General features: G+C 41.4%; 1 protein-coding gene across 1 annotated transcript in view; it reads left to right on the top strand.

The window, feature by feature from the left end:
- The window catches only part of LOC144773802 (uncharacterized), a 3,430,469-nt gene that overhangs the window by 2,769,858 nt on the left and 634,154 nt on the right, over nucleotides 1-26,457 (top strand). The window lies entirely within an intron of this gene.

Below are 26,457 nucleotides of genomic sequence, written 5' to 3'. Positions count from 1 at the left end.
TCCTCCTGTGCTCAATGCCGCACAAGCTCCGCTGTCACTCGCCTCTCTACTGCAGCTTCCTGGAGGCGCAGGGCGCCACACCTCGCTCCAATCCGCTTCCACCAAAACGCTGGTAGGTGAAGTTTACCAGGGGAATGTAGGGAGAAGGTCCCCAGCAGGAGCTAGGACAACGGGGGAAAGAGGGGCCAAGGGCTCAAGGGGGGGGTCTTCCGCCACAGCCGGGCCAATTTCACAGAAGAAGAAGGTGGTTGGGAGGGTTTGGTCAGGGGCCAGAGGGGGAACGTCTCCCTGAAGTGGTTGTCTATCACACGGACAAACTAACTGCTTCCAGTGCGTCCTCCTCCTCACACCACTGCCTCTCTCCTCCAACTCCCTGTACTACACAAAATGGCTCCCTGACCCTTGCCCTTTTATAGCCAAACCACACAGGGTCCAGTAGGGTCCAGAAAGTTCTGGAAGGCCTAATGTTAACCTATGGGGCAATCTAGGATGTGGCAGTTGGGGACAGTTGGTGGCCACCATTTTGTGAAACTCAGTAAATCCCTGACAGGAAAGGCACCTAAACTGAGGTGACTGTTTATGAGGGAAAAAGAGCACCTATCCCCCCAGGCCAACACCATAAAAATCTAGTGAACACAAAAATAAATAAAGGCATGAGGGGCAAAAAGGGGACAAAATAAATAATAAATTGGAGGGTCTACGCAAAAAGTCAGACAGGTCTAACAATACCTCATAGGCGTCTGTTCAGGTGGATTTAGGGCATCATGCGTTGGATAGACAGGAGCTGGCGGCGTTCATTCTCAGCTCCGCTCTGGACATCTCTGAGGTGCTGGGCCGGGCCATGGCTTCCTCAGATGCTCCCCGTAGCCATGCTTGGCTTCAGGACGGCGTGTTCCCTGAAAATGTTCGGGACCGGATCATTGATCTTCCGTTTTATGGAAGCCTGTTGTTCAATGCCCCGGCTGACTCCGCCGTCCAGAGGTTCCTGGCAGGGCTCCGTCCTCCTCCTCCTCCTTCGCCTTATCCTCCTCCTCCTTCTTCCCCTCCTCAGTGACTGCTGAGTTGAGCTGGTTCTGGATCTTCTTAGTCCGGTTGCCCTTGCTGTAGAGTCTGTTTTCCGGCCATTGGGCCCTCCTTGTTGGGCTTTGGCCTTGTTGTCCATTGGACGGCCCTTTGTGTGAGTTTTTGCTGGACTTGTTATACAGACTTGGCCCTGAGATTAGGCCTTCTTTTTTTCTTTGGGCTGCTTATCAAGCCTTCTGCAGGGGTGTTTTCCCAATGCCTGTTTTGTTTTTTCTTCTCCTGTGGAAGTTCTTCCAAAGAGGGTTCCCATGTCTTGGTACTTACCGTACCCTATATGAGGTAGTTGTTGCTCTTATATATCTGAGTTCTGCTGGGGAGTGCTGGTCGCCTTCGGGTGGCTGTTCTCAATGGCGTTTTCTGTATGTTGCTATTGCTTCTTGAGGTGGTATGCGCGGCCCCTTGTGGTGGTGTGTCCGGGCATTTCCTACCCTTCCTGCTCTTGTTTTGAGCGCTGGGACGCTTCTGTGTTCTTCTTGCTTTGGTGGCTCGTGGCTTAGGTGCCGTTCTGGCTGGCCTGTGGCCTTCCCTCTGGGTGGGCTCACCCTCTTTCTCTGGTTTCCTTGGGCCCTCTAGGCCTTCTTGTTCCTCAGCCTAGCCTGGCATTGGAGGGAAGCTCTGTTGCCTTGGGGGTGGAGTGGGGTGGTTTGGCCCCTGGCCTTGCATTTGGTCCCTCTGTTGTGAGTGTACGTGCCTCTTCAGTCTTCCCCATTCATCCCTTTGGGGGTTGCTAGTGTTTGACTTGTGGGGGTCTTCTTACCTGGATGGGTCGAGGTTACTTCCCTGGTCTGCAGGTTTGGTCCACTGTGGGACCCTCTGTTCTGTCCAGACTGACGGGGTCCTCTCCCAGACCCTCCCTCCCTGTGGGTAATGCTAGGGTACCTATTCTACGTGAAGGAATCTGCAGCTAGTAGTCTCTATCCGATGTACAAGTTACTTACCTTCAGTACCGATGTATCTGGTAGAGACAATTCTAGCCGCAGATTCCTTCACGGCCCGCCCTTCCTCCTTGTTCTTCGAGGACCCATGGGTTCGTCTTCGGTACTCGCCTCCCGGTGGGGGGCTTTGTCTCCAGTGAGTGCCTCCTTTTGCTCTGGATGGGGGCTCCATCCTGTTGCTGTTCATTCCTCCCCTTTGGTTCTTTGGAGGATGGGGTTCGGTGCTCTTGTGCTACGCTGCTCTGGCTGCTCCAGGTTGGGGTGATTTGCCTTCAGTCTCTCCCTCCCTCTCTTCCTTCCTCTTGCTACTAGGAGTCTTGGCCCCTCTGCTAACCTCTGAATTGGGGTCCTCTGGTCGTGCCTTACCCTTGTTCCCTGGGGGGTGGTTGTCCTCTATGCTGGGGTGGCTTGGAGGTTGGTGGTTTCTGCCTGTGGGACTGGCTCCCCTTCCTTGTTTTGGGGTGAAGTTTGTAGGCCTGCTATGTTTCATGACTTTCACGCAAGTTCCTTGTCTCTGCGGGGGGGGGTCTATGTTCTGGCAGGGTGGCTGCTCAAAGATCTGTTCTGTTCTTCCTTCTGTCCCTTGGACACTACAGTCTTGCACTGTTCCTTTTGGTGTCTTCCGCTTGTTTCTTTTTTATAAACCCTTTTGCACACTGTTCCCATGCTGCCACAGTTTTTTGTCTGGTGGCTCCGCGTTGTGGTGCGGAAAAGTTCTCAGAAGAAAACTGTCGTAGGCGCGCCGGGGTGGGGCTTATGTGACCTCACTGATGACGCCTGGGCGGGGTCACGTGATGTCTCCCCGCCTCCGGCGCGCAGGGTTGATGTGGCAAAACGTTTCCGGATCCAGTCTCACACCTGGGGATAATTCTACGTGAAGGAATCTGTGGCTAAAATTGTCTCTACCAGATACATCGTTATTAAAGGTAAGTAACTCGTACTTTAATGCCACCTAGTTGAGCTATCTTGCTCATGGCATTTGACGTTACATAGCTTTACCATCACTTTAGTGATTTTCTTCATCAATAATATATTTTTTGCAACCTTTCTCCATCAAACCATGTGGATATTCAAGATGTTTATAACAATTGTTTTTATCTATTGGATATTCAGGAGGTTTAATTTCAGTCCTTTTTGATATTTTGTTGTGCATTGTCAATCAAGCTTGTGATGTTGCACATATGGCTGCCAAGCCATCACGTTCTGCTCGGAAAAAGACGGAATCAGAGTCGTTCCTTTGTTTTTGGGAAACACTTAGGAGCCTCTGTGGTACTTTGTCACTTTTATAGCCTCTCATAGGCGGGGCTTAGATTCAGCTGAACGTGATATACCGGGGGTGCCGGACTGAGCTCCATTCCGATCTGGTCATACGAACCGACCAGGAGCAACCTGTCTTTGAGGTAGGCTCCAATTCAGCCAAGCAACACCACTGACACCCTTGTGCCATGGTGGAAGGATGCCTGCTTTAATACAAAGCTGTTCTTTTTGCACCAGCACAGGGGTGTGCACAGGGGTGGCACATATCCCTGTAAATACAGCCCATCCATGTATTTTTGCAATGTTGCAGCTCAGCGCAGCTGATTTGTTGGCATCAACGCGGTGCAGCATTTACCTGTAAATATGGCCAATGGTCATCTGGTGTGCATCACTTGCATTCACCCAGAAACACATTCATATTTAGTATATGCTATGGATTTGCAGGCTAGATGAATGTGCGTATGCCCAGGTGAAACAGAGGGGCGATATGTATAGACATGTGGTGCCGTGGAGTGCTACAAACCACCTTGGTGCGCCAACCTGTATGATTAGGAAAGTGCAGTGTTGTGCTATGGTAGTGAAGATATAATGCATCCCTGTGCTGCCCTCTATGCTGGTGCACATTCATCTGGCTGACACCAATGCAGGTACCCTTGCACCATGGTGCAAGGGTGCCTGCTTTGGCAGGCGTCTGCTGTTTATGCGCCAGATCTGAAAGAAAAAACAGGGATGCACCTTATCTTGTACATAAGGCTCATTCCTGCCCTTTCCTTTTTACCTAGGGTCGCACAGCTAGAAGGCATCTGCCCTACACCAACATGTTATCAAAATGCCCATGAGCCTTCCATTGGTGTCTTATTTAACCATAGTTGAGCCAGAATCTAACCCTCTGGTCTGCAGACAGTGCCGCAAAGTGCTGGGACATAGTTGCCTGCATTGCATGACATTACGTAGTTCTCCACATTGCCCCTTGCTGCGAGTTACCCTATTGCTGTTGTAGTTTTTCCTAGCCAGCATATCCTATCCTGCAACTCAAGCCCCCGACTCCTCGGAGATGACAGCAGACATCTGCTCCTCCAGGGGATCCAGCTCCTCCTGGGGTGCTGGACTACCATCTCTGGTCTGCAATGCTGCCTTGAGATTGGTTGCCAGTTTCTCCTATGTCTTGCATTTACAATCATGCCCGCGTTATTTATAGTCAGTTACTGGCCTCTTCACTTTGGCACCACTGTTCACCTTGTCTACTATGGGCTGGCATATGGTGTTTTTCCTCCCCAATCGCATTTTGAAGCTGACGCAGAATGGGTGTTACTCCGTCACCTCCATGATCAAGATCTGATTCTTCTCACTGAACTTGCACTTCCTCTACCCCTTGGACTCTACTAGATATCCTGCCTGGTAGTAGGGTTGCTGGGGTTGTCCTGGCGTGTAGTCACTCCTGGCTGCTCCATTGCAGCTTTCATATAAGTGCAAACAAATATCATGTAGCGGTGTTCTATTCCCAGCTAGGTGCATAAAAGTTTCACTTGGATGGCTAGCATCTTATTTTCTGGTTGCTAATTTTCCTCATTAGCGTGAATATTTTTACTGACTCATCAACATTGGTTTTTCCGATGCTGACCTTTTTCTAACGTCATGGAGCGCCATGGAGCAAATGCAATGCTAACATGACTTTAGGAACTGTCGCACTGCAGCGGTAACATTTTTGGCGCTGTGCTGGAGCAAAACAGCACACACAGAGTGCCAGTTCTTGTAAATATACCACTATGTTTATTAGCTAAAAAAAATATTGTCATGTTGATTAAGATTATGTTATAGTTTTGTGAGAGTTTTGTTTGTTAGTATTTATTTAATAATATGCTTCTGGCTATTTTTGCTTAGTAACCTACTCCTTTGTTGTGCATGAAGAATTTGACTATAAATTGTAGCATGTCGTACATTCTTTTTTGCATTTTGTGGGCATTATCGGATTGATGTTTTCTTTTGGTCATTATGATACAATTCTAAACGTTTTAATAAACATTGCACATTAAAAATAAATGGCTTTATTTATGTGGACCTTTGAGCCACCAGAACATCAGTTTTTATGAAGCTCCCTTGGCGCAGGAGCCTGCTCTATATTCTGCCAGACAACACTTTTTTGGCTTAATGCTGCCCTGTAAATATGGTTTCCTTTAACATAGCTTTTTGCGTTAAAGGGGTGTGCAAAGGGTGTTGCTGGGGCATTCCCAGGAACATCCATGGCTCTGTGACACTCCCCGAGGTTTACAAAAAATCATAACTCTGAGGTAGCACAAAAAATGTAATTCTTTCCAGGGAGGCACAACAAAAAGAAATATCTTTATTTCTCCTCGTTTTACTTTTTCTACGTGTGCTGCATTTTGCACAAAAATAATCATCCCCACAATGCAGTCACCCTTGTACCATGGTGCAAAGGTGCCTGTGTCTACGCACAGCAGCCCATTGTGTGCCAGCACAGGCGGAAAGGACAGGAATGTGCTGTATCTGATAGATACAGTGAATCACGGCCCTTTTCTTTTGTCGTAGGACAGCACAGTTGGAAGTGCTGTGGCGCTGCCCTTTTCCAAAAATTCAGAAATAAGGCCTAAAGTTAATATACAAGAACTATGCTATTTTTAGTTTAAATCATGTGTAGCCCTCATTTTGATGTTATTTACACAAATTAAAGGAATATAAGTCGTGAGGGAGCTTATTGCATATTTCTCAGTAGTGTTCCCCTCTTCTCCCTGACCACAGCTCCTTAGAGGGGCTCCCCCTTCCTAGTTATAGTTACCTTACAATAGGGTCATGATTGAGGCAAGATGGCGGTCTGGTTCTAGGCCGTGTTGCTGCAGCACACCTGAGCTCCGCTACTACCAGAGGAATGTAACTACCCGTTACTATTGACTTTCTTCTACACCTTCCTGAAAGGAAATCTACCTGTACGTAAATAATGGGGGAAATGCTAGAGCAGTTTAAAACAACATAAAGCACTCCAAAAAGAGAAATGCTACTGAACTCTGTTGAATCGCCTCAGCCAGAAGCTCATTCCCTTTCATCATTATACACGCTGATCGGCTGGGCAGCGCTCAAGATTCTTACCTCCTTGCCGAGCTGCATCTGCTGTTCCCGCCATACGCTTCACCCGCTGATTCGGAGTGACTGTTCAGAGGAGGCTCTCGAAATAACACACCAAAAGTGCTCTGTTGCCAGGACCTCTCACTTCTCCGAGCCCTCCCTTATGCCACCTAAGACAGCATCGGCAGCCTCGGCCGCCGCAGCGAGAGCCAGAGTTGCCAAAGCCGCTAGAACCCTCCGTGAGGAAACTGAACGGCAGCAGCTGAGTGAGCAGCAGAATGGAGGCGGGCCAGTGAATGCATCTTCTTCCACGGGAAAGGCGAAGGCGAAAGGAAAGAAGCACCAAGCGTCGGCGACGGATTGTTCTCCGAGACAGGAGGTATTGGCCTCTAGAAGAAAATTAAACAAAGATAGCATTCAACCTTCGGCCACCCCTGGCAATACAGTGATGGACTTGCTTAGGAAAAAACAAGGATTTCAGAATAAAACACAAGCATCAGTTCTAAGCCCACAGATTAAAAATCTGGAAGCTGGAGTGGTTAACTCAGGCAGTGGGACTGATTCTCCAGGCCAGCAAGCGATTAATCCCCAGATTCTCGCAGCAGGAACAATAAATGAAATAAATGAAACATCTGATATCCAGACTCCAATTTCGCCTAGAACTGTAAGAACTGCTACTATTGGGGGGACTGGTGAGACTGAAAAGATGGCTGAGGCTATTGAGAGTGTCGCACATGGTTTAGGGGGGCATTGTATGTCCTTCTCTGGAGCAGGCGAAAATATAATGGGGGTGGAGCGATTGAATGAGGTTAATATCCCTGCTATTCTTCCCTCTAACGAGGGTTTGAATCAAATTACATCTGATACCCCTCGAGCAACACCAGTTGTAGTGGCCTCAGGATCTGTAATAAATGTAATAAAGGTCCCTCCGGCTCAGGTGCTGCCAGAAAGTGCTTGTAGTTCCACTGGATCCGGCAAATCTGTTCAAGATTTAAGATTCGTGACCTCAATGGACAATTTAATACCTGAGGGGGATAAGGAAATACGTGATTTCTACTCTTTCTCTGATGAGACAGGGGCGGATGCAGAGGTAGAATGGTCGGATGAAACAGAGTTTGATGGGGAGTCTATGTCTGGCACCTCAGAGGATAGCAGTGTTGAAGAGAGCATGAAACTGAACACTGTTAGATCGAAACCAACCTTGTCATCCAGATTTAAACACCGTGGAGTAGGAGGTTCAGCTGAGGGCCACTCTATGTCTAACCAGCCTTTTTCTACCATTCAAGGATCTGACAATGCTAATAGTTCGGAGCTTCCTTCGACAGCCGTTGAGACTATTCTACAGGCTATTGCAGCTCACAGGGAAGAGACAGCCCTCGACAGTAAAAGATCGCAACCTGCTCTTCGCAAAATGCAAGGGGTGGTCAGAAAACTTTCAAAGACTTGTAATTCATTCGGAGAAAGAGTCACTGAGATTGAAGCAAGGGTACTCTCTAATGAAAATGAGGCTACCGTGAACTCAGAAAAGATCAAGCTACAAGAAGCAGAGTTAACTGATATTAAATGGAAGCTTGAAGATTTTGAAAATCGTCAGCGCAAGAATAATCTGTGCATGCTAGGAGTTCCCGAGAAAGTGGAGGGGGAAATGTGCGTGCTTTTGTGGTGAGGTTGTTTAATGAGTCACTGCCTGAATTGACAAACTGGAACTGGGACGTTGAAATTCAACGAGCTCATCAATCAATCAATCAATCAATCATACCAATTGTATAGTGCGCTACTCACCCGGAAGGGTCTCAAGGCGCTTTGGGGAGGGGTCTGCTACTGCTCGAACAGCCAGGTCTTGAGTTGTTTCCTGAAGGCGAGATGGTCCTGTGTCAGCCGGAGGTGGATGGGGAGGGAGTTCCATGTCTTGGCTGCCAGGTAGGAGAAGGATCTTCCTCCGGCGGTGGCTCTTCGGATGCGTGGTACGGCGGCGAGGGCGAGGCTTGTAGAACGTAGCTGACGGGTGGGCGTGTAGAAGGTCATCGGTCATCGGATACCATTCAACCCACCACCTAAACCTGGAATCTATCCACGAGCAATACTGGTGTATTTTGGAAATTTTATGTTAAGACAGACAGTTGCTGAGAAAGCTAGACCAGATCATAAACTTACGTTTAATGACTTCTCATACTTTACGCGACCAGAATTTTGCCATACAACGGTCGAAAGGCGCGGGCGATTGCGGTCATTAATTAAGCCTTTTCAGGATAAAGGAGCCCAGGCCTTCCTGAATAATCCAGCACGGCTAAAAGTTGTCCGCGGTGGCCAGACTAAATTCTTTCTTTCCGAGATAAAAGCAAAAGCTTTTTTGGATGAGATATAACAAGCGGGAGTAACAAACATATGGTCTAATCGTACTGTTTTATTAGGAAGAAAGGTGAAGACTGACTGAATCAATGGAGGTGTATTGAAAGTAATCAGAAGTTTATGGTTGCATTATAATGAGAGCTTTAGAATGTTTACTGTTTCATAATTAGTAACTCTCTGGGAGCTCATTTTTTTTTCCTTTTCTTAGTCTACATATCTTAAGGTGGTAGCTCGGGTGTCTTACTGCTTTTCCTCACCCAGACTCTTATGGAGTCTGTTTGCCTGTGTTTTGGGGGGGTATTGTGGGGTGGGTGGGGTAGGGGAGGTAACATTTCAAATCTAAAAAAAGAACCTGTTCTATCATCAAGAGGCATATTGCCTTTTTGCCTTTTTTTGTTGCTTTTACATATACAATAAAGTTAAAGAAAAAGAAGTCATGCTATCTCAATAAACAGTATGTTAGGAAGGCTGCTGGGTTAAAATGTTGTATAAAGCAATGGGTAGGTTGAATATTCAAACCTGGAATGTTGGAGGTTTATTAACTGCAGATAAACGACATCGACTGGGAGAAATAATTAGCTTAAACCCTGTTGATATTTTATGCCTCCAGGAGACGCATGTGCCATGGGCTAAGAGATCAATGTTGAGAGTAAAGGGATATAATCTATTAGTAACTTCTACACAAACATCGAATATTAGGGGTGTAGCGATCTTAGCTAAAACGTCTCTTGGTGAGGTATTACGTCAGCTCTCAGATCCATATGGTAGATGGGCGATTGTGAAGCTTGCCCTCGGTATTACTATCTGTACTATCTACAGTTCTAACCAAGATGATCCCGCAATCTTTCAATATTTAGAATCTGAGCTCGCTACATGGCAGGGCCCACTTATTATATGCGGTGATTTTAATATATCACTCAAGTTACAATCGAGTAAGTATACTGGTCGTAAGCGGAAGGTTTACAAAGCTATTAAAAGATTGTCAGATAGCTTTGGCCTAATCGACATATGGGATCACACGAAGCATCAGGATCCAGGGTATACTTACTTCTCATGTCCTCATCAGAAGCACGTTCGGATAGATTATATGCTTGTTTCCAGTGATCTAGCCTCACAATCCTTAATTAGTAAATGTCCAAAAATCATTTCAGACCACAATGCACTTATTCTTACAATTAATGTCGTAGCCTCAATTAAACAGCATAGGCCGTGGACGTTTGATCGCAAACTCTTGGCTAACAAGGATTATATTACTTTTATTAAAAACTGGGCTGAAGAATTTTTTGATAACAATCGATTTAGTGCTTCAAGGAATATAGTCTGGGATTGTTTTAAATCTGCTCTTAGGGGAGAAACAATTAGTTTTCAAAGCAGGGCTAGAAAACAGTCAAATAATGAATATAATTTAAAGATACAAGCCCTGGCTAAAGCAGAAGAAGAGCATACTACACAAATTTTGCAGGGCCGAGATGGTAAACATGCTATGTATCAAGTAGCAGTGTTGAAATCAGAACTCAATTCGAGTCTTAGTCAGAAAGCTGCCGAAACATATAGAGCTCACAGGAAGGATGTTTATGAGAGTGACGAAAGGGTTGGGAAGCAGCTCGCACTACACACTAGACAGAAGAATGTTTTTAACAATATTAGCTCTATACAGGACAGAGGTCAGACTTACACACAAACCCAAGATATTATCTACTCCTTCCAACAATACTATCAGAAATTATATACAGAGGACTTAACTACGAGTGAAAGAGAATCATGTTTATATCTTAATAATCTTCTCAACAACCCTGAAGTTGGGAGTATATTAGATGATGCCTCTCGGGAGGATCTCGAAAAAGAAATTACATTGGCTGAGGTGATGACAGCTCTTTCATCACTCTCATCTGGTAAAGCTGCTGGCCCTGACAAGATACCCCTAGACCTATACAAAATACTGAGCTGTCAACTTGGTCCTATACTTCATGATTTATTTTTAGGGATACAATGGAACCGGGTTCCCCCCGAATCATGGAACGAGACTAATATAATTGTCTTCACTTTCGGGTGTTTATGGGTAAGTGGCGCTCATATAGAATTAAACATATAAATCTTGATATCCTGATTATTTTACTGGTGCATCCAAGAGTTTAGGGAGACAACACCCCTCCTCCCTTAATTTTCAACCAGGGTTGAAGTCACAAAAAAACACAATCTCGGAGCACACATAAAAAAATTAAATGCAATTGCAAGTTGTAAATTCCAATTTTTCACTCCAAAATGACAATATTGTAATGGAAATCTTTTATTTCATAAGATCCACTCCTTGCGCCAACGTGTTTCGCCTAGGTTCAAGACACCTACGGCTTCATCAAGGCTGGAAATAATACAAAGAACGTATATTTGTAATTGTATTGTTACAGGTCATTAATAAAACCTTCCACCGTTTTCATGCAGACCGTGTCAAGGCTGTAAATCAACATTAGTGCATTGTGGCCATCCCAGCTAATTTTTTAGAGCAAAACAATGCCATATTCAATTAATATATAAAATAACAATATTGGAAATCGTACGTGGTTTCCTTTGAAGGTGTCTGTTCTTGTACTCAAGACCCTTATTTACCTCCGTGTTCATTATTATTTTGTACAACCCAAGTGCTCCCAATAAAAAAGAAGAAATGTGCATCCAGTATGGTGCTGATACCTTATTCAGTAGTCAGGATCAGTCCTGAAAACCAAGATGAAAGGAATCAGTTGCTCATTATCATGCTGTCAGACTTCAGTTATTATCTATAATTATATAAGGGGTTGGAACAAAATCCTACCTCATTGGTGTTCCCCTCCTTTATTATATATATTCTGTTCTCTCCTTCTCAATGTTTATGGAATGCCTTTTGGAATGCCGGTTTCCCCTGGCTATTTCATCAAAGAATGTTGAGGCTGTAAGCCTGAAATCATATTAGATTAAAATTAGCACCCCATCTAAGTTGTAATCGTGAGTAACTCATAACTTGTCCTACATAACGATCTCCTTGTTTACAGGAATGAGGGCGCTTACCTCCAAAGTTTGGGCTTGGCACAGACTCTCCAATAATATAATGGTGGAGCCTCACGTTCGTGTTGCCAGCCGTTCTCTCGTTATATATCTTCCCTGAAATAACAATATAAGTACTAAGCTTTAGTCAATCGAAATTATATCTCGGGACCAAAAACTTTCTTTGCCTGTTCGCCCCAATACTTTCTCACCCTTACCTTAAGTCAGGGCTCCTTCGTAAACTGTGGCGTTCTGCCCGTGTTCAGGCAAACGTCCGGTTCTTCCGTGCATGCGCTATGATGAGCATGTGCATAAATATAGAGAAAGGGCCACGATATAGCGATCGTGAAAGGCCGCCATCTTAGAGTGGGGCCAGGTCATTCATGCTCTACCATGTGTGCGCATTGACATAAAGAAAGGACCACAAACTTGCTACTGAAACTCACCAGTTCTATTGTGTACTATTACTTATATATCCCATTGATCTGCATATTTTGAGCTAAATCATATATATTGTTGTGAATTACTCCATTGTATGAATATTACCAATCACAAAATATCTGAAAGATTAAAAGCATTTTAAGGTCTTGGCAAAATCGATGTCTCGTGAGTATTGTTATGTTGATGGTCTATATTAATTTGGTCCCTATTTATTAAGTTATTAGGGCATTTGGATTGTACAAAAATTAATTCCTATTATTATCAACAGTAGATTCACATTATATAACTTGCATATAAATGTCTTCATATTGTGATACAAAGAATACAAGTATTCAAAATTTTCCATCTAAACCACTTTTTAAACGAGAGTAACCATAGATTGGGCATCACACCCCACCCCTGAACCACCATCATCAAGTATACAAGTATGTACTGTTATTCTACATCATGTCTCAATCTCCCAGAAAAAATTGTAGCTCATGATCAAAGTTAAATCCGTTTTCCACAGCTTTCAAGCGCATGATCCATTTAGCTTCACATCTGCGTAGTAACAGCTCCCTGTCACCACCACGTGGATCTGATTTAATTTGATCAATACCAAAAAATACAAAGTTTTTACTTGAATTTTGTGCTAAACAATTGTTTATATGTTCCGCCGTGGGGTATTTAGCATCATTGTTCCTCATTGCTCTTATATGTTCCCCCATACGGTCTTTTAGCATTCTGATTGTACTGCCCACATATATCATAAGACATTTACATTGAATAATATACACAACATATTTAGTGCTGCATGTGATATTTGTTAAAATTGTGTATTTTCTACCCTTATCAATGTGAAAGTCCTTAGTTTTATCCAAAGCATATTTACAAACGCCACAGTGTCCACACTTGTAAAAGCCCTTGGAATGTAGGTCTAACCAAGTTTCTGATCTCTGTATGGAATAGCTTGGGCTCAGTAGAGTCCCCAATGTTCTTCCTATATTTGAGGATATGTACCCGTGGAGTCCTTGAGTATTTTATCCATCATCAATACATGCCAGTGTTTATTCTTACTTTCTTTCAGTTTCATGCTTATAGGGTTATAATTAGTAATCAACCTAATCGGTTGTTTCTGAGTTGCTGTTTTGGTATTGGGCTTAAGGGTAGATATACGTTTTGTTTCTAGAGCTCTTTGTTTTGCTATCTGTATATCTGAAGGTTGATAACCTCTTTGTTGGAATCTACCTTCCATGTCCTTTATGCAGCGTTTAAACCAATGATCTTCGCTACAGTTTCTTCTTGCACGGAGCATCTCTCCAAAGGGGATTGCTCTGATCTGATGTCTTGGATGTGCACTTTTCGCATGTAAAATAGCATTACATGCTGTAGATTTCCTGTGCATTTTACTGAGAATTTTATCTTCTTTAGAGTAGAGTTCTTCATCTAGGAGCACTACACTGGTTGAGCTATGATAAGTGGTAAATCTGATATTCATGTTATTACTGTTCAAAAAATCATAAAACTCATGTAAGAGGGGTTCAGGGCCAGTCCAAATCATTAAACAATCATCAATGAACCTGCCCCAGTAGAGGATATGTTCATTCCAGCGACTTGCTTGTGGGCTCCAAATAAATACCTCTTCCATCCAGCCCATGAAAATATTTGCATAGGCTGGGGAAAATTTAGAGCCCATCGCCGCCCCTTGTTTCTGTTTAAACCATTCTCCATTAAATAAAAAGAAGTTATTTGTCAGAATTACTTCTGTCATCATTAGTAACATACGTGTATGTTCCCATTGGGTCGCAGATTTTTTAGAAAGGAAATGGCTGAGAGCCTTAAGTCCTAATTCATTTTGAATGCTGGTATATAGAGATACCACGTCAAGAGTGACGAGTATCATACCAGTATCCCACTTAATGTCACTCAAAATATTGAGTATATGTCGTGTATCTTGGATAAAAGAGGGTAAGTTTTTCATGATGGGTTGAATGAAAATGTCTACGAACTGAGATAAACGTTCCGTCGGTCCTCCTATTCCTGAGACTATTGGCCTCCCAGGTGGAAAAGGGAGGCCTTTGTGAATTTTCGGCAGAGTATATAATATCGGGTATCTTGGACGGCTTACTTTTAAAAAATATCGGGTATCTTGGACGGCTTACTTTTAAAAAAAGATATTCATCCTTGTCCAACAAGCCTGAGTCATACCACTTTTTTAGATATTCATTGATCATATTTGTTAGTTTGAGTATTGGATTCAATGCCACTCTCTCATAACATGTCCCATTTTGTAATTGACTGTAGATTTCATTATCATAATCAGTTTTGTTCATATACTTCATGATTTATTTTTAGGGATACAATGGAACGGGGTTCCCCCCGAATCATGGAACGAGACTAATATAATTGTCTTCCCTAAAAATGGTAAATCCCCAGAGCAACTAACTTCTTATCGCCCCATCTCATTAATTAATTCGGACTCCAAATTATATGCTAAAGTGATGGCAGCTCGGCTTAGTGGGGTCATAGAGCACCTGGTCTCCCCGTGGCAGCATGGGTTTGTCCCTGGCAAGGGCACCACCGATCACACACGTAGGGCTATTACTTTATTTGATGCCATGTCTGTTACGGGTGGCCGGATGTCTATGATCCTACTAGATGCCGAAAAGGCCTTTGATCGCGACTCATGGAACTTCCTATGGGCGGTCCTGGCACGAAATAATTTTGGCCCCAAATTTATTAAATCCATTAAATCCATGTACTTATCCCCCAAGGCAAAATTACAGATGATGGGTTCGGAATCTGGTTACATTAACATCTCCAGGGGCACCAGGCAAAGGTGCCCCTGCTCACCCTTATTATTTGCACTTTATATAAATACTTTAATTCTAAAGATCTTGGATAACCAGGCAATCAAACCGGTTATCTGCGGTCAATTTGAGACAAAAGTATTGGCATATGCTGATGATATTACGATTATTACATCTGATCCGATGGAGGCTATGAATGAAGTAGAGAATCTGACACTCGAGTATGGTAATCACTCGGGATATTCCCTTAATAAGGGGAAGACAGTTATACTATGTACGGATAATATTATTTTTTCGGATCAAAGGAGAGCCAGTAAGGCTACGTATCTGGGTGTAACTATCAGCCCTAATATCAAATCTATACCTAATCTTAACTTTGATCCACTCCTTGTCACTATTAAAAATGATTTGGATCGTGTAAATAGTCTTCACCTATCGATTATAGGTAGAGGCAATTTTCTGAAAATGAATGTGTTACCCGGGTTTTTATATTTATTCCGAGCGATCCCTCTTGCCATTGATGATAAGACATTAAAAACATTTAATTCTATAATGTCCAAATTTGTATGGCAGCAAGGCAAGATCAGGAGATCCCATAAACTTCTCTCACTGCCGCGGAACAGAGGCGGGCTTGCCATTCCTAATACCATTATATATTATTGTGCTACATTTCTTCAACAAATGGCCCCACTGGTTAGTTCGTCAGATAATCTAAACAATACAGATACTAGCATAATACCGTCAATATATGAGCTGGTACTTGGGCAGAAAGCTAAAGGTCTTTTTCCTGAAGCAAAAATACGCGATATATTATAAAAAAAATTACAAATTTGGAATTATAACTAGTGCCTGGAGGGTCTGGTCTAAGGTCACTAAACATATGCATATTGGGAAAATCAATAGATATTCACCTCTTTGGCATTCAAAGGTTACAGTGGGCCTTGATTTTGATGTCATATCTAGGAAATGGGAAATGCTGGGAATTAGGACAGTTAATGATTTTTGTGTAAAGAATTTGTAACTACTTTTTCTGATTTAAAGCTGAAGTATCAATTGTGTAATGGAGATTATCTTAAATTTGTACAGGTGTTTGCTAAGCTTAAAGCAAGAGAATCAAATATTTGTTTGCTGAGCATTGAAATTATCGATGCAATGAATAGATCAACTAATAGAATTGGAATTTTATATGATATCCTTTTGACCAGAATTCAAGATGATTTAGAAAAAACTGAAATAAGCTGGGCTGCTAAATTAGGAAATCCTAATGTAGATATTGATAGAGGCTTAGAACTGACCCACAGCCTTCTCATATCTTTAAAAAAAAATATTAGACTTTATTATACTCCCGCCAAATTATATGCATGGGGTAAAAGGAAAAATGATCTCTGTCCCAGATGTCTACAGGGACCAGCTACGCTAATTCATAGGTTTAGTAACTGTAGCGAGCTTGCTTTAATCAAAAGCATGATATCTGACTTTTGGGAAGAGCTATTCGGGCATAAAATTTAAGAGTCTGAGACACTGTACTTATTGGGGTATGATAACTCTCTGAATCTTTCAAGATCTGAAGAAAGAATGGTATTTATTGGTACAGCTGTATTAAGAATCATTTTGTCCGCAAGATGGAAAGATGCTGATCCGCCTAGCTTCCAGATGTGGCTAGCTCGATTTTTAGCTGTCTTTAGTTATGAAACTGCCATATATGCTACAAGGGGTCTTAAGGCAAGGAAAATGGGGGAGGCGATCTGGCTTCCAGTTACCAAGTGGAAAGCTGGTATTAATCCAATTACTAATATTAGCAACCCAAGCTGAGCCACCAAATGACTAAAACCGACACTGTTCTGTGCAATAATTAATGTACTATTTAAGCAATGCTAACCTTCGGTGTCACCCTATAATCATCTTGTCTAGTCCTTCCTTTCGTCTATTAGCATCCCTTTACAGTATTTTGTCAGTATGTTTTGAACTTCTGTAATTGTGCATTTTATGTTTTGACTCTTGTTTGTACTGGTTCAAAAAAAAAAACAAAAAAAAAAAAAACAATAGGGTCATGATTTAAATGGTGAAGGAGGCACAGTGGCACCAGGGCCAACTGTTGTCCTAAGCCCTCTAACACTAAATATTGCTATATTTTACTACTAAACAGGCAGTCATAAATACACTTCTTGTAAATATACACCTATGTTTATTAGCTAAAAAAAATATTGTCATGTTGATTAAGATTATGTTATAGTTTTGTGAGAGTTATGTTTGTTAGTATTTATTTAACCCCTTCAGCGCTGATGACAAAGCCAGCTCGTCATGGGCGTTACCTGCGCTACGCGGATGACGAGCTGGCTTTGTCACAAACCGCGCATTTTTCAAATTTCAGCGCACAGTGGGAAAACGCGGTAGCGCGGTAGAGGTTAATAATATGCTTCTGGCTATTTTTGTTTAGTAACCTACTCCTTTGTTGTGCATGAAGAATTTGACTATAAATTGTAGCATGTCGTACATTCTTCTTTGCATTTTGAGGGCATTATTGGATTGATGTTTTCTTTTGGTCATTATGATACAATTCTAAACGTTTTTAATAAACATTGCACATTAAAAATAAATGGCTTTATTTATGTGGACCTTTGAGCCACCAGAACATCAGTTTTTATGAAGCTCCCTTGGCGCAGGAGCCTGCTCTATATTCTGCCAGGCAACACTTTTTTGGCTTAATGCTGCCTTGTAAATATGGTTCCCTTTAACATAGCTTTTTGCGTTAAAGGGGTGTGCAAAGGGTGTTGCTGGGGGCGTTCCCAGCAACATACATGGCTCTGTGACACTCCCCCAGGTTTACAAGAAATCATAACTCTGAGGTAGCACAAAAAATGTAATTCTTCCCAGGGAGGCACAACAAGAAGAAATATCTTTATTTCTCCTTGTTTTCCTTTTTCTAAGTGTGCTGCATTTTGCACAAAAATAATCATCCCCACAATGCAGTCACCCTTGTACCATGGTGCAAAGGTGCCTGTGTTGACGCACAGCAGCCCATTGTGTGCCAGCACAGGCGGAAAGGACAGGAATGTGCTGTATCTGATAGATACAGTGAATTACGGCCCTTTTCTTTTGTCATAGGACAGCACAGTAGGAAGTGCTGTGGCGCTGCCCTTTCCCAAAAATTCATAAATAAGGCCTAAAGTTAATATACAAGAACTATGTTATTTTTAGTTTAAATCATGTGTAGCCCTCATTTTGATGTTATTGACACAAATTAAAGGAATATAAGTCGTGAGGGAGCTTTTTGCATATTTCTCAGTAGTGTTCCCCTCTTCTCCCTGACCGCAGCTCCTTAGAGGGGCTCCCCCTTCCTAGTTATAGTTACCTTACAATAGGGTCATAATTTAAATGGTGAAGGAGGCACAGTGGCACCAGGGCCAACTGTTGTCCTAAGCCCTCTAACACTAAATATTGCTATATTTTACTACTAAACAGGCAGTCATAAATACAGTTATCTGTCAAGCACTAGGGTCATGATTTTAATGGGGTAGCAGGTGTAGTGGCACTGGGCCATAAGTTGTCAGAACTCCTCTAAACACAATATTGCTATTACATCAATTATTTTATTATTCCCCTTTTTCATTTTTTTATTAATTGTGCTATTACCTAACAGCACTATACCACTAATAACAGCACAATATATTACCTTTTTGTACATAAACAAATCATATCACTTTAACAGAAGTTCTGTAACTTATATTCTGCAACTACTCAGCAAGCTACAACCAACAACAGATAACAGTATATTATTAACCACAGTCAAAACCTAGTGCATTTAACAATGCTTGTTTAGTTTATGCTAATAAATGTTTTTAAGTGGGTATAGGTGGTGAAGTGTTCACGGACTTTAGGAATACATCTTATAGTATTTTGGTAGCAGGCTTCTGGAAGTTAGTCCTTGGCTCTCCTACATCCTCCAATGCCTCCTTCACTTCCATTTCTTTTTCATTTGGAGGGTGGTTGTGTTCCCTTACATAAATTACAACAGCGTATTTTCAATTGACCCTTCCTTTGCATGCATTAGTATAATATTCGGTACATTTCTAATTCAGTTTTCCGTCAATATACTTTCTTGGTTGTATGTGTAGCCCATGTGACTTAGGGCCTTATTACCAGTTTGGCAGTCTGACCGCCTGAAAACTCTGTCTGCGCCCGCCAGTAGACCACAGGGTAATCTTTAGACTGCCGCATTATGAATTGACCACGGTGCCGGCGATGTGGATGTGGAGCTCTTGCAGTGGTGGTGAGTACTTTTTGGAAATATATTGATGCCTGTGTGTGCATTTTGACTGAATATTTGTCGATGCACACATATGCATGATACATGTGGAAAAATACCATCTACCTATTGACAGAGTCCGACCCATAAGCGGGCAGTCCTGGCAATGAGTATATGGTATAAAATTTACTCACCTATAGATCACTACCGCAGGGTCGTATGCCTTGGAGTGAAGATCTGGAGAAAGTGATTCACATCGAACTCTGAATGGGGTGAGTACACAACCCAAATCCTTTGTTACTGCCATGTTGAAGCTGGCGGTCGGGCTACTGCGGGCAGCTTGTGAAAAAGGCAGTTAGTAATATGGATGGCGAAGCAATTCCCCTGTACAACTGCATAGTGGCTACCTTTCCCCAACTCTGAACACAGCAGTTGGCGACCTGCTGGCATTCTCTGTTGTTCAGACGCGGTCTTTGCAAAGTCAATCCGCCCAACTCATAATACCACAGTGGGACTGCCGAGCTCTACATGATCGGACCGCCACCGCCGGTACCTTGATCCACGGACTGCCAAACTTGTGATAAGGCCCTTAGTAATTGCTTTCTTTACTGGGATGTTATGCATCTTGCTCCTTCTGTCATTATGTCTGAAAGTAGTGTAATAGCATGAACAAATACAAGTTTAAAATGTTTATAATTGTGTTATTTACTTAAGAAATTATGCAACTACTTTTATTAAGAGTACTAAAATGTATGCTCTTTTAAGATGTTTCACATTTTTTGCAGCTTTTCTGGAGGCAATGTTGTAATGTGGAGCAGGTGCTTTCTTTTCTGTTGGATGAAAAAAGAGTGACATTTTCATTTTAAATGTTTATTTGATGGTAGTTTGTAGAGGTTGAGGTAATTAGGTTTTATTTTAACCACTTTTGGGGTGAGTTTTTATCTCATAATAATTTATATATATATATATATATATATATATATATATATATATATATATATATATATATATATATATATATTACCTACTGGCAGTCGCCAGTAGGTAGTTATAGTTAGGACCTAGTTTCCATAGGAAATCCACAATATTCTATTTGGAATAACTTTGGCGCCGGTGGACGAATCTTTGCGAATTTCTCCAAGAAAATGGCCTGCTCAGTTCCGCTCCTTCCCTGAAAGTTTAGGGGTGATTCATCACGTGGGGGCCGAGAAAAAAGGGGGGTCCCAAAACGGGTTTTCCCCATGCAATTTTCCATAGGGACCGCCCGAACGGCTGAACGGAATTACACAAAATTTGGCAGAGAGGTAAAGTTCAGTTCGCAGATTGTGCTTTTTGTTAAATGGTGTAAATCCATTCAGTAGTTTCTGAGAAAATTTCAAGTAAAATCATAGCGATATCTCGAGACGGAGTGCAGCACGCGTAGGGAAATCCGTTCAATTACGAGCAGGAGCTGCATGCTGATTAGTTGTCAACTGTCTGTCAACACTCCAAACCAGGAAGTGTTGGCAGCCATCTTGTTCGTCGCTAGAACCGAGTTACAAGAAAACAGTAAATAAAGTTGAGAAATAAGGAAAGGGGGCAGCTTAGAACGATCCTGACCCTGTATGCTTCATCAGGGGTTAGGTTTAGAATGTTTAGGCTATCTTTTTTTAATTTTATTTTGAATAGAAAAATCGTGGAGTACGCGTATTTACGAGCACGAGCTGCATGCTGATTGGTTGTCAACTGTCTGTCGACACTCCAAACCAGGAAGTGTTGGCAGCCGTGTTGTTGTTCGCTAGAACCGAGTCACAAGAAAACAGTTAAAAAAAATAGTTGAGAAGTAAGGAAAGGCGCTATGGTAGAAACATCCTGATCCTGTAGGCTTGCTCTGGGGGTCGTTCATGGATTTTTGAGCTCTATATATATTTTTTATTTAAAATGGAAAAATTGCAGCGTACGCGGATGGATTCCGTACAATCACGAGTTGCATGTTGATTGGCTGTCAACGCTTCAAGTTAGGAAGTGTTAGCAGCCAAGTGTGGCCGAGGGGAGCCTCATGGTCCTCGTACACGCCCCGGGGTCCGCCACCTTCCTGGGGCAGTCATATTTAAAATAGGGGGGGTCTGTGACGGCACGGACCTCCCAGCCCCATTGATTACCACTTTTCAGGGCTTTTTAATGTTGGGAGGGGGTTGCGAGGCCTCCGTCCTGGAGCTCTTGATTGTTCTGGGGACCACCATGTCTCGGGCCGACTCCTGCAGTGTCCCGGGGTGTCTACCCCCGGGACACTGCTGTTTTGTATGGTAGGGTGGGAGCATCGTGGCTCCCACTTTAGCACAGGAAACCGGTTTCCTATTTGAAAGAGAGAGCAAGTTAAGCTGCTGTATCTTTCAAGTAGGAAAGCAGATTGCTTTTTGTTAGAGAGCAGCATATAAACTGCTCTCTCTGACAAAGCAATGCCGGCTCTCGAAGGATGCGGGGAGCCGGCTGGGACCGTGCGGGCATTGGTGTTCCCCACATGGTTCCTAATGATATTTTCGGAATCCCGGGGAATGGGTTCCTTTGCAGCTCCTTAAACATTCGCACATATAATTTTTGCAAAATCATTTTCTGTATTACTCCAGTGACTTTGTCATCCATGTATGTTTTTTTCTTTTTCTTGACTTGTTTTCCGTTTTATTTACAGTATGTTTCTACCTCTCTTCAGAATGAGTTCCACAGGCAGTGTTGTTAACTGTTTTGTTATTTTGCCTACTTACCAGTTTGTTTTCAAAATTAGGTGTGGTATTTGTGTTGCTTTCCTTTGTGTATCTTTTGTGCAGCCTTCTTTAGTGTATGTTTTGAATCTGACTTTGTTTATTCAGTGCTTCATACAGTGTTCTGAATATAGCAGTAAATCTGTAGACATGTACTTTACTTCTTTTCTTTGCCTCCCTCCACCCTAATTGACAATGTAATGGGGGCACTGCGGTCGTCTCTGTTTTAAGTTTGCAACACAGTAGGTAGGATAAATAAAGCACTTAATACAATGTAGAGTGACACTATTTATTGTATTTAATTTTCCGATGTTTTTAAAATAGAATACACTCATGTACAAAATATTGTTTTATTTGAAAAATAAATATTTAATATAATTTTTTTGAATCACCACATAAGGTGATATTTTAGTAAAGATAAAAAGAAGTGTTTATGTACAAGGAGCTACAACAGAAGAAATTCAATATGGAAAATCAACAAAAGAATTTGGAAGACATTTTCGAAATTAGTAACAGTGTCATAGAAGAGCTGAACATACTTTTTACAAGTAGCTAGAATGAAGAAGAAGATATAAATGCTGAAGATTTTAGCTGTGATTTCCTAGATTAAAGGTTAGATGTTGATTTTCTGGAAGCATTATATGACATCGAGTATGATCATATGAGTTTTGAAATTGATAATGAGTTATATGAAATACATGATGAAATGATTTTAGAAGGTCTATTAAGTTATGAGATGTTATAAGAATACATTTAATAAAATGGTTTGAGACATTTTTGTTTCAGAATTGTAATCATTCAGGTAGTACAGAAGTAGTCATGTTGCAAAGTTGGCCTTAGGGCATGGACTGCTTCAAACCCCTATAGACTGCGTATGCACTCTTCTGTGCAACGGCAAATTTGTCTGTTATACCTTTAATTGCCCAGTCTGTATCCTTAAAGTTCCAGGACACACTAAAACACTTTTAGAAAGGCAGCGATTGTGCAAATTTCTTACTGCTTTCGGCTGGGGTAGTTGGTACACCAAAAAGGCTCGATAAAGGGTCTGCACTTTGAATACGATTATGATATAGAATAGTTGTTAACCATATTCAAGAAAGGCAGAAAGTAGGTGTGTGTACGTGTAGATGGTGTGTTGATTGAGTGGAAGATGAATAATGTAAAAAAATAAGAAAGGCTGCAAGTGTGCAAATTACCCAGTGCCTTTAGCCGGGGAAGTAGTTACAACAAAAAGGCTCGATGAAGGGCCTTGAAGTTCAATCAAAATGTGAAATTGAAGAATAATTGATAATACCAGTCAAGAAAGGCAGAAAGTGTGCAATTTAGGCACTGCTTTCGGCTGAGGTAGTTGATACTAATTAAAAGATAATGTCAAAAAAGTAATGTTGAGCTTAGTGATGCTCCTGATCCATGCATTTTATTAGGTCGATAGACTGTTCCCCGTAAGACAAAAGTTCATCACAATAAATGCATAGAATGTTAATTTCACCGAAATGAGGATTAATTTGCGGTTGTGGATTGCTTGCTGAATATGCTGCTGCAGCAATCGATGTGGTTGGTGCAGCAGCAGGTGCGTTTTCCTGTAACGTCCGTGTTGGATGTTGAGCAAAGTTATTGGAGTGCAAGTTCTTCATATGTCGCATCATAGTCGGTGTGCTAAAGGAGTATTTTTAGGATGGATGACACCTTTAAAGAGTTGTTTGGCAAATTTTAGAGGTTAAAGACGAAGCAATAATCTTTTTTGTCTTTTAGTGATGGTAAATAAGTTGCAAATTAGAGCTTTTTTCTTGCTCTTTGGAGGCTCATCTTCTATATTTTCTACACTAATCGTTTCAGTTGTTTAAAAAAAAATCTGCAGGCAAATATAGACCTCTCCCCATTAATGGCTTTAGTAAATCAGAAGTAGGAAATGTTCCTGTCTTAGGCTCTATACGAATAATAGCCTGAAATGGATGCACACATTTAATAAGAATAGATTCATAGGTATTTAAATCCATAATTTCAGAAGGAATAATTACGAAGTCTAGATTATTATGCGCAACACTAGCAGGCATTTTGTTCATATCTAATTTGTTATCAAAATATTTAGAAATATGCTGATCAGAATCTAAATCAAAACATTCCTCTAACAAATAAGTTGCAAAATGCTTCTAGTCATTATTATTTTCCTTTTTAAATACAGATGAATAGTCCTGGTTTGATTTTTATAACGAGTTCGTTGAAAACAAATAGAAGAATAATTTGGTGTTTCTAGTGAAATCACCTTAAACTTTGTAATATGTTGCTCACAATTATCTACAGTACAACATTGTACATTCTGTTCCACATTTTCTTCTATTAATATCTCAGTTTCTGCACGGTTTTCCTGAGGACCAAAGTAACTATGCTGAATTTCTTCAGAGACATTTGTTACATCTGATACAGATGCACGGAAAAGAGTACTGTTCAATTTGTTTTAACATTAGTGCTGGAATTTTTTCGTAATACAATGTTCTGATTAATTTTCGGATTTGAGTATGATGAACTGGTAACATTCTGAATTGGTGAAAAACACTTTGGCATAGTTTTGTAGAAAGACAAGTCAGAGAATGACTTTGGAAACCAGTATTTTCTCTCACTCTGCAAGAGTCTAGTCCTTGCCACATCTTAATCTTTTGTTTAACACTTTCCTTAATATAGTTATGTAAGAAATTGCATACCAAAATTAATAGATTCTTCACTTACAGTATAAATAGTACTACAATTGCAAGTGTTCACTGGAGTTTTAGGACGTCTCCCTAAAAGTTCCTCAGCTAATACTTCTTTTGCATTTCTAGGAACAATTTTCTCTTTCACAATAGCACAACCATTTCTACCCTCATAGGCACGACTACTAGTGTCATCTGCATGCAAATCATTACTGTGTCATTTAAAAAAAGCTTAGAACTTGAACTATAGTTCCATTCACCCCAAAAAATCTCTGAAAAACTACTTCTGTTAGTTTCTCTTTTCCATTTACTTTTGGCCTTCATTAAAGGGATCGATGAATGCAATTTTGTCACAGTTAACAGAATCTGTGGACACAGTACAACTGTCTGTCTTAAATAAAGCAAAGCTACATTCAATGTTGTCCTTAGTGTGGATGGAAAGGTGAATTGAAGTTGTTAATCCTCCTGTCCGTAGTGTAGGTCGAAGGCAGTAGTTGACACAGAAATGGAGAAATGCTTTTTGTCTCTTTTTAATACAAAATCTGAAGACAAACAGTAGAAACATCTATAATTTTAAGAAATGAAGGCTGAATTTCCTACTGTACAAACTGTAAGGAAATGTGATGACATTTTGAAATTGTCTTTTTTAAATAAATCAAGATTGTATTGAATGTTTTCTGTACTACTGGCGGTATTGGTATCTAGTTGTGAACTCTAGTGAGCGCAGAATTTATTGAAAGCTCTTCTTTGTAGACATAAGAGAAATTTACATGCAAAACTGAATTCAAGTTTTGAACCCTTCTGTCCGTAATGTACATCGAAGGCACTAATTGACACAAACATCGATGAATGCTATTTTGTACAGTTAACAGAATCTGAGGACAGAGTAGAATTGTATCTGTCATAAGTAAACCAATGTTGAATGTAATGCTGTCCTTAATGTGGAAGGATAGCTGAATTGAAGTTGTGAACCCTGCTGTCTGCAGTGTAGATTGAAAGCAGTTGTTGATACAAAGATTGCTGAATGCTATTTTGTCACAGTTAACAGAATCTGAGGACACAGTATAATTGTCTCTGCGTTAAGGAAAGCAAGGCTGAATACAACTCTGCCCTTAATGTAGAAGGAAACCTGAATGCAAGTAGTGAACCGAGCTGTCTGCAATGTAGATCGAAGGCAGTTGTTGACAGAAAGATTGAAGAATACTATTTAGTTGCAGATAACAGAATTTGAGATCACTGTAGAATTGTCTCTGGCTTAAGGAAAGCAAGGCTGAATACAATGCTGTCCTTAATGTAGAAGGAAAGCTCAATTGAAGTTGTGAACTGAGCTGTCCGTAGTGTACATTGAAGACAGTTGTTGACACAAACGTCGATGAATGCCATTTAGGTAGTTGTTGATAGAAAGATCGGTCAATGCTATTTTGTCACAGTTAACAGAATGTAAGGATATAGTACAATTGTCTCTGCCTTAAGGAAAGCAAGGCTGAATACAATGCTGTTCTTAATATAGAAGGAAAACTGAATTAAAATTGTGAACCCAGCTGTTCGTAGTGTAGATTGAATGCAGTTGTTGACACAAAGATTGAAGAATGCTATTTAGTTACAGATATCAGAGTCTGAGGACAGAGTAGGATTGTATCTGTCATAAGGAAAACCATGTTGAATGTAATGCTGTCCTTAATGTAGAAAGAAAGCTGAATTGAAGTTGTGAACGCAGCTGTCCGCAGTGTAGATTGAAGGCAGTTGTTGACTCAAAGATCGATGAATGCTATTTTGTCACAGTAAACAGAATGTGAGGATACAGTACAATTGTCTCTGCCTTAAGGAAAGAAAGGCTGA

The sequence above is a fragment of the Lissotriton helveticus genome, chromosome 8 (assembly GCF_964261635.1).
Source record: "Lissotriton helveticus chromosome 8, aLisHel1.1, whole genome shotgun sequence".
NCBI lineage: Eukaryota > Metazoa > Chordata > Amphibia > Caudata > Salamandridae > Lissotriton > Lissotriton helveticus.
Note: the sequence above shows the minus strand (reverse complement) of the source record. Positions and strands in the feature narration are given on the sequence as shown.